The sequence below is a fragment of the Nilaparvata lugens genome, unplaced genomic scaffold (assembly GCF_014356525.2).
Source record: "Nilaparvata lugens isolate BPH unplaced genomic scaffold, ASM1435652v1 scaffold4599, whole genome shotgun sequence".
Taxonomy (NCBI): domain Eukaryota; kingdom Metazoa; phylum Arthropoda; class Insecta; order Hemiptera; family Delphacidae; genus Nilaparvata; species Nilaparvata lugens.
The window spans coordinates 18,090-27,397 of record NW_024090714.1 but is presented as its reverse complement, the minus strand read 5'-3'; the positions used below and the strand labels follow the sequence as shown (position 1 = coordinate 27,397).

General features: G+C 36.0%; 1 pseudogene; it reads left to right on the top strand.

Annotated features, from left to right (window-relative positions):
• Positions 1-8,413: 8,413 nt before the first annotated feature.
• Positions 8,414-8,845, top strand: LOC111059979 (annotated as a pseudogene).
• The last annotated feature ends 463 nt before the right edge of the window (positions 8,846-9,308 follow it).

The following is a 9,308-nucleotide window of genomic DNA, read 5'->3' as shown; positions in this document are numbered from 1 at the left end:
TTCCGGATGATTTGAACAAAAGGCAAGTTAATACCAGTTTATAAGAAAGGTGATAGATCGACTATGATAATAGGCGATATGTATAGTTTACATAATATCAAAAATTTTGAAAAACTTCTTTACGCTCAATTAACAGCTTATTTTGAACATATAGACTACTCTCTGATAACCAATATGGTTTTAGGAGAAATCGTAGTACAGGCGACAATGTTTTGAGGCTTGTAAAAGAAGTAATCAACGATCTGGAAAACCATAAATATGTCAAATTTAGAAGTTTTGATATGACCAAAGCGTTTTAAACTGTTGATCATGCTATTTTATTCCCATCTTACAAATAGAGTACAGTATGTTTTAAAAAAATGGCGAGTATTCTAGAGGTGGAATAGTCAAATACGGTGTGCCACAAGGGTCCATTCTTGGTTCACTGTTATTCATTGTTTATATTACCGTAATGATTTGCCTAATATTTTTGATTCTTGTAATGACGATAGTGCTTTATATTCGTTTGCAGATGACTTAGGTTTGAAAGTAGCTAATAAGAATAAAGATCATTTGTATTCTATCATATTGAATAATACCTCTAAAATTGAAGATTGGTGTGCAGCAAACAATTTGAGCATTAATTCCACAAAAACAGAGGATATAACTTTTAGCTATGACAGGAAAATTAATGAATAAACTCAATTAAGTTTCTTGGCGTGAGAATTGATACCAACCTGACTTGGGAATGCCATATAATATACATATATAGAAAATCAACAAGGGCATCTTCCTTCTACGAATGTTACGGTATGTAAATATTGTAGATATGTCTGTTCCAATGAGTGTTTATTTTGCCCATTCTATCCTCTTGCTATATGAATCCAGCTGTGGGGAAATGAATCAGATACTGACATCTTGTTCAAATGTCAAGGAACAGTGAGAATATATTTGCCATATGGCTCTCGTACTCCATGCAAATCATTTTTATTGAACTCGGACTATCAACACTGCCATCTTGTAGTATTGTCATTCTTGATCTCAGTGAAGAAAACTGAAAATGAAATGATGTTAACTGTAGTATATACCAACATAACACTAGAAATAGGAATAATATGAGTCAAGTATTGTCAATTTACAAGTTCTCAAAAAAACTGGCAATACAATCATGTCAATAAAACTATATAACGCTTCGCCTGGAAATATCAAAAGAATGAGCTTCAATAGTTACTGTAAATATTTAAAAAAACACTGGTCAATGAATGTTTATATAAGGTTGAAGATTTCGTTGTAATCGATTTTCAACTGATGTTTTCTGTGTTATTAATGACGTTGTTGTAACATTTTAATGTTGTGTGACAATGAATTATTTGATTTGATTTATCAAACTTATAATATAAAAAATGTTTGTTTTTTTTCAGAACTAGCAGTGCTATTTTTAGTCAACCGTGAGCTGAATAAGATTCTCGAAATGTGGAGCAACTACCCGTTTGACAAATTTCAACCATGATATATTTAATATTCAAATTCATAACTTGTTTTTAAACACTTTTGTCATATATTAATCAGTCTCTCACACTAAGTAGTGGTATAGTGTGTGAGTCATTAAAATATTTCAATTAGTATCGTGAGGATGATGTAACTGTAAAATAAAAAAAAGTTGATACCGAAACAGCCATACAAAACACACATACCAGAATCAAGAATACTTGAGACAAGACATAGCCCGAAACCAAACACTTTCAAAACACAAAATCAATCAAATGCTGACTACAAATCATGAAAAATATCAACAAAAACAACAAGAACATAACCTAGTCATAACTACAGCTGACAAAGGACAAATCACTGTGATAATGAAACAAGATGATCTAAACTCAAAGTAGAGCAATTCACACAAACAAAAATTATTGAACTAGAACATGACCCCTCTCAAATACCAGACTCAAATAAAGAATGCCATCAACCAGACCCAACATATTATACCATACCAAACACAAAAAACACCTCAAAAACATAAACCATCAGCCCCCAAATTGAACGCCCTACCCAAGATCCACAAACTGATGTACCCATTCGACCTCTAATCAAACCACATACAAGCCGGCCCACACCTAGCAAAACATCTAGATAAAACAATAAGACAACATTAACATCCATGAACACACTGCTGTAAAAACAACATAGAACTAAAAAATAACTGCAAAAAATCCAGATCCACATATTCAACATGGCTTCATTTGACATCTCCAATCTGTACACCAATGTACCTATACAGGAGACAATAAAATACCTAGAAGATATGCTACAATCAAACAACACCCCACAAGACATTATGCAAGAAATAATAACTCTACCCACTTGTAACCTCACAAAACTATTTTGAATTCAATAGTAAATTTTTTTTCAACCCCATGGCCTCCCTATGGATCACCCATATCTTGCATTCTAGCAGAGATTTTCATTCACACTATAGAACAAAAACACTCCTACACAACCATGATCCAAATCACACATCCAATCCAATAGAATGACCACTTGGTTCCGATATGTAGATGACATATTAATACTATACAGGGGGAACAAACGACAACTTGAAACACTACACACCACCTCAACCGCATACACCCAAATTTGACGTTCACACTTGAATTAGAAACAACACAGCATAAATTCCTGGATATCACCATCAAAAAAGAACCAATCATCAAAACATTCAAATATACAGAAAGCCCACAACAACCGACACCACAATCCATTGCACTTCAAATCACCCTATCCAACACAAATTGCAGCCTACAACCACATGCTATACAGATTAATAAATATCCCAATGACAACCACAGATTACAACACTGAACTGCACACATAAAATATATTGCACAACAAAATGGATACAAACTCAATGATTGACAAACTACTACAAAAAAAAAAAAAAAAAAAAATTAAAAACACAAGAACAATCCACAAAACTCTGACAAATACAACACTGATAATCATACAGCATTCGTCACCCTCACATACCACAACAATAAAAATACAAAATAGCAGCATCATTCAAGAAAATAAAATACAAGGTTGCATACAGAACAAAAAACTCAATGAAAAACTTTTGTCCCCACACAACACCTCTCAAAATCAATACAATAGACCAGGAATTTATAAGCTAATTGTAGAGATTGCAGCAAATTCTACATAGGTAAACAGCTAGAAATTTCAATATAAGATTCAAAGAACACACAAGAGCCATAACCCATCCGTCCTCCCATTCCACCTTTGCAGACAACATCATCTCCTCTGACCACACACACCCTGACATAGACAAAAACCTCGAAATACTCCACTATTCCCACAAAACAGAAAATTAAATGTACTAGAACAGTTTGAAATATACAAACACACCAAACAACAGCCAAGCAATATTCTAAATGACCAATCAACTTTTCCTCCCCACCCTGTTTGACAAACTCATTTAAATACTCCTCCATTAACCACCAAAACTCCCCTCCACCCCAACCAAATTTCACCCTCATAACCTAAAACACTTCAGTTCCTGTTTGGCTTGAAAATGTGCGATACCAGCACGAAACGGACGTCGCCACATCAAATAATGTGAGTGTTTTTTCACTTAAAAGTTTTATAAAATTTAATAGTGATAAAAAAAAAGTTTCTGGTTTGAATTTTTGAGAAAGTTTTTCCATCAACACAATACACACAATAGGCCAGTATCAGCTCCATTTTCCAACAATGTTAGGATGCAAGTCATAACATGTTCATATACTTTACATATTATTTCAATATTCTTTCAGTATATCCTTCCAATATATTGAAATGAAGAATAACTGTGATGAGACTCAGGTTATAAAGTATTCATCTGATCAACATTATTTTGCTATCCTTGTATATCACTGGAAAAAGCAGATACGGCAACTATTCTTTTCCAACTCCGCACTCTTTCAAAATCCTTTTCAGTCCAGGCCCATGTACAGGTTTACGTCCGCTAGCTTTGCCTGCAAGGCTTTGAAATGATATGAAGCCAAGGTATGATTCGCGGAGTGATATCTATGCCTTTGCAAAAATAACAGACTCGACAGTCCAATGATGACAAAAGCTCCCTACTATGGATAAAGGAAGCTCTCTAAATTGATCCCTTTCACTTCACCTAGCCACTCTACTGTACTAAACAGCATTGTCGATGCACGCGTATGTTCAGAACTGAAGAATTTCAGCAGAAAAATTCAGGCTTATAATTATTTAAAAAACCAATTTGTTCTACATTTCATACACAATATGTATACACGAGTTATCAATGTAATATCTCGGGTGGATTCAGTATTATAAAACTGCTTTTACCAAAGAGTAGACGTGGTTAAATCAGGCTAATTTTTTACTCTATGAAAGTTTGTTATATTTAAACACTTTCTCCACCATTGTTCACAACAATTTTGACTATACTCTGGCTGCCTAGCATAATACAAAAAACATTGAAAGAAATTTGGAATGGTACAATGAAACAAAAAACCTTTCGTTATGCAAATAAAGTTTGATCGCCCCTTGTCATTTGAGTAAGATTAATTTTGGGACTCACTCATAATGAAGGAACGAGTGTTGGAAACTATCTTTCCCAGGCTGGGATGCTAGCTAGGCAGTTCCCAATCCTGAGAAAGATCCTCACCTCGTCCATCGGTTAAAAAAAATTCAAGCTTTCCGTAGCCTATACTAGGCAGCCAGCAAATAAAGTATTATGTTCTAATTTTCACTAATTTTAATAACACTACTTTCAAATGCTTCCATTACATCAAAAACATAATTTTTCTCAATTAGTAATTTCGTCTTGTCATGAAAGTTTCAATTTCGGAATTTGCTTTATGGGGTTAAGTCATGGACACTGACAGAATCGCAACCACAGATCTAACCTGATACTTAGGGCCGATTTCCGAGCTCGGGATTTAGCTAAGTTCTAGACTTCAACTGGTTTCAAACTCTGGAGTCAGAAAATTGGCTTTCCGAGTCAGAGCGTTAACGTAGTCGAGGACTTGAATAGACTCTGGAGTTTAGAGATCACGTTAGACCCTGGAGTTCATCATTTCGCTTTCTGAGTGAAGGGCTTATAAGTCCAGGACTTGAATTAGATTCTCGCCTCCTTCCGAGTCGAGGATTTATCAAAAATCGTTAAGTCGAGGACTTAAAACAGCGTGACTTTAAATCGTCGACTTGGTTAGGGTTTAAATTCAAGTTCTAGACAAGTTCAAGTTCTGAGCAAACACATTTCAGTTATTGTTTTGGAGTAGATAAAAAGCCAAATAGATGTCATGGAGTAGGATACCTAAATTATTTGAATTGGTCTATCTAAATTTATAATTTATAGTTTGCAAGTTCATTTTGGAATAAAATTGTATCAGAATTATGCGTAAAAAACTACCATAAACTTATTTCACGACGACTGTAACATGACCTAAAAATGTTCAAGAAAAATAATACAAGGATTGCCTTGGAATTTATATTCCAATCTGAATCTTATTGATCAATGTCATATTCAACATATTAATATAACAATAATAAATTATTATTCTAGTTTTTTCAAAACAAATACGTTTTCAAACTCAATAGCCTAATGGAATTTTCATTCCAAAATCACTGGTTAGGATCAATGATAAATTATAGCATAACGTAAAATGAAATGTTTAATCATTCATCCTTCAAAAGGTTAGGTTTTGCTTTGAATAAGCCTACAGAGGAATTGGAACGTATTTTCACAAAATAATTTTACAAAAAAGTTTGGAGAGCATGCTTATTTCAATTATCCCACTGCAATCAGCTGTTCTCGTTTTGCTATAATGCCAACAATACAACAGCAAAATATTGGGAATTTCCCTAATGTTTACTACGTTAAAGTCCAGGACTCAATAAGTCGAGAACTTAATAGACCCCGGAGCTTGGAGGATAAAATCGTGACTCAGAAAGTCGATTTGGGCCCGGAGCTCTTATCGTAGTCCTGGACTCTGTAAGTCCAGAGCTTGTAGTTCCCGTGCTCGGAAACCGGCCCCAAGTCTATACTGCAAGGAAGCGTTTGGAGGCGTATGAGATGGAACTGTATAGGAGGATTCTGAGGGCTTCATGGATGAATAGTGTGACCAATACTAGCATTTTCAAGCTGCGTACAGATTTGAGCGCCATAAACACGCGTATTTCACTTTCATCAGTTGATTAAATTTGTATTTGTACAGAAACAGTAATGTACAGATATAATGAGTGTAACATCAGCTGATGAAAAATGGAATGCCCGTATTCGTGGCTCTCAAGTCTGTACGCAGCTCTAAAGGAATGAGTAAAGAAAGAAGTTTGATATTATGAAAGTGAGAGAGTTGCAGTGGGTAGTAGGTGGGGAAAGTGACCACAGCGTTAAATCATAATTATGATTCTACAGTGCTCATTTCAAGGAAGAGTAATGTGAAGGAAAGGGGTCGAGAAGAAGAAGAAGAAGAAGAAGAAGAAGAAGAAGAAGAAGAAGAAGAGAAGAGAAGAAGAAGAAGAAGAAGAAGAGAAGAAGAAGAAGAAGAAGAAGAAGAAGAAGAGAAGAAGAAGAAGAAGAAGAAGAAGAGGAAGAAGAAGAAGAAGAAGAAGAAGGAGAAGAAGAAGAAGAAGAAGAAGAAGAAGAAGAAGAAGAAGAAGAAGGAGAAGAAGTTTTTCTCAGCAAAACTAGAATGTTTTGGTCGATACTAGAGAGTTAGAAAATTGTCAATGCTTTTGAACCCGTGTAGTATTAAACTCTACTGGCTCTCCTCGGGTAGAGAAGCTAGAGGATAGGCACTGTAGAAATGATGTTGAAAACAAAAAAAATCATCTCAATTATGAAAATATTTCATTAAATAGGGGAAGATATATTATTCTTCAGGAATAAAATATATTCGAGATAGAATTGATTGTTATCAACAATCAACAGCTACCTATCAACTATCAGTATCATTACGTATACCGGGATGATTTTAATCACAGCTTCAGTGGAACTGCAATCATACAAACTTTGACCATACGAGTCGCCAATTATTCGAATTGCATTAGGAAGGAAATAGGCCAAATTTTCTCCAAATTCCGATAATTTTATATTTCTTCAAAGAGCATTATCACTCTCATAGCAAAATTAAATTCATACATTAAACTATTAAACTATTTGAAGGAAATAACACCATAAAATATTTTATGGAGGTTTTCCGTAATCAGGCTACTGTTTTTTGTGGAAACTCCATCATCCAAATATTTGTTGAACAAAATAGGGTCTCGATTGATTCGGATAATTGGAGCTCTACTGTATCCACTATGGAGAGCGTGGAAAAAGAAAATTGATTTGACTTGGCATTCTATCATATCCACTGACTGTAACATGAATCTCTCTATAGATCGTCTGATACGTGTAAAATGTATGTGATTTGTGAATCATTGCTACAAACTCAATTTCATCTCATCGATGAGTTCTACATGGAAATGCTAAGAACGATAATCTTGTAAGTTACAACTCCAGTAATCGCAAATAACATGAGGCTTCAGGAGCTTGTTAGACAACCCTCACTGCTCAATAGAAATACAATCTTTATACTGCACACCAACATTAAAGCTCAATGGACATTTGCGACGCTATTCAATCGCATTTTTACTAGTGGAGCGACTCTGGCGGCAGCCAATTTCAGTTCAGTGCACACTTGTCCTTATGGACAGCGACTCACTATCAAGTGATGTCAATTTGTACTCAACAATTTTCGCGGCTTGGGAAACTTGGCCTTTAATCGTGATAGGGAAGTTCTGATTCCAAATTTACAAAGGTTTCTCTAATACTGGATGTCAGCAACTAATTATAAAAATCTCAATTATTGAAAGGATTATAAAATCAGGTATTATTGGACCTGACTAATCAGACGACCCAGGATCGTTTGCACTGGTTAGATCGAGGAGAGCGAACCCCAAATAATGTGAAAAAGGCAAGGAGGAAGAAGAAGACAATTATTGAAGGGATCAACTATTCATCGGCAGTAATAAGTAAATTCATCGGTTAATAACTAATATAGAGATAATGCGAATAAAGAGGAAATAGTACAACATTTTGAGAAAGACATTTCACTTCTTTTCAAAATACAATAAACCTCTAGTTTATGAAAACATTCAAATCATTTGAAAGCACTATAAAGGACTTACTCCCATCTTCAGATGAAAATTCAAAATAAATAAACATCAGTGTTGACTTATTCGAAATATAAACATTATATAACATTGGAAAACTTATATTTATGTTTTTTGGTCAGCACTGCAATTGGTCAGAAATTGTCGACCAATAGACAGACAGTTGGTCTCAAATTTTGCTATAAATAGTGGTGCCAAGAAAATTTTCTGAACTACCATAGGCCTACGTAGTAGTAGCAGCAGCAGCAGCAAAAGCAAGCAAGCAAGCAAGCAAGCAGTACAATGGCTCGTACCAAGCAGACAGCAAGGAAATCGACCGGCGGTAAGGCGCCCAGGAAGCAGTTGGCAACGAAAGCTGCCCGCAAGAAGCCGCCCGGCCACCGGTGGTGTGAAGAAGCCGCATCGTTACAGGCCTGGTACAGTGGCTCTGCGAGAAATTCGTCGCTACCAGAAGAGCACTGAACTGCTTATTCGTAAGCTGCCGTTCCAGCGCCTTGTTCGTGAGATCGCACAGGACTTCAAGACTGACCTGCGTTTCCAGAGCTCGGCTGTTATGGCTCTGCAGGAGGCAAGCGAAGCCTACTTGGTTGGCCTATTTGAAGACACCAACCTGTGCGCTATCCACGCCAAGAGAGTGCCTATCATGCTGAAAGACATCCAGTTGGCCAGGCGTATTCGTTGAGAACGTGCTTAGACGACAACACTCGCGGCAATATCATGTTATTGGCTGCTGGTGCTGTGCAATGCAATGCGCACTCACACCAACAACGGCCCTTTTCAGGGCCAGTAGACGATAATTTTCTCATTGGATGAAAATCTGCTACTGCTTCTCAAAACCTTAATAATGTGTTCAATTAGCTCTAGAGTATGTAGTCTAAGTCTAATTCATGATGCTCTTCTTCCCTTCACTATCAATCATAATGCTTCTTGTGTTTGTGTCTCTAGATAATCACTGCTGCTGGCCCTTTCTAGGGCCACTGACACTCTTATCAATTTATTATGTCAGGATATCGTTCAGAATGCTGTTTCCCATTTCTCTCTCTATTGCTGGTGCAATATCAACCACTCAACTAGTTGGTTGGTGCTGTTTTTTCATACACACACTGTTTGGAGGCCGGCTCTTTTCAGGGCCACTGAGACAAAAATTTTTAAAAGAA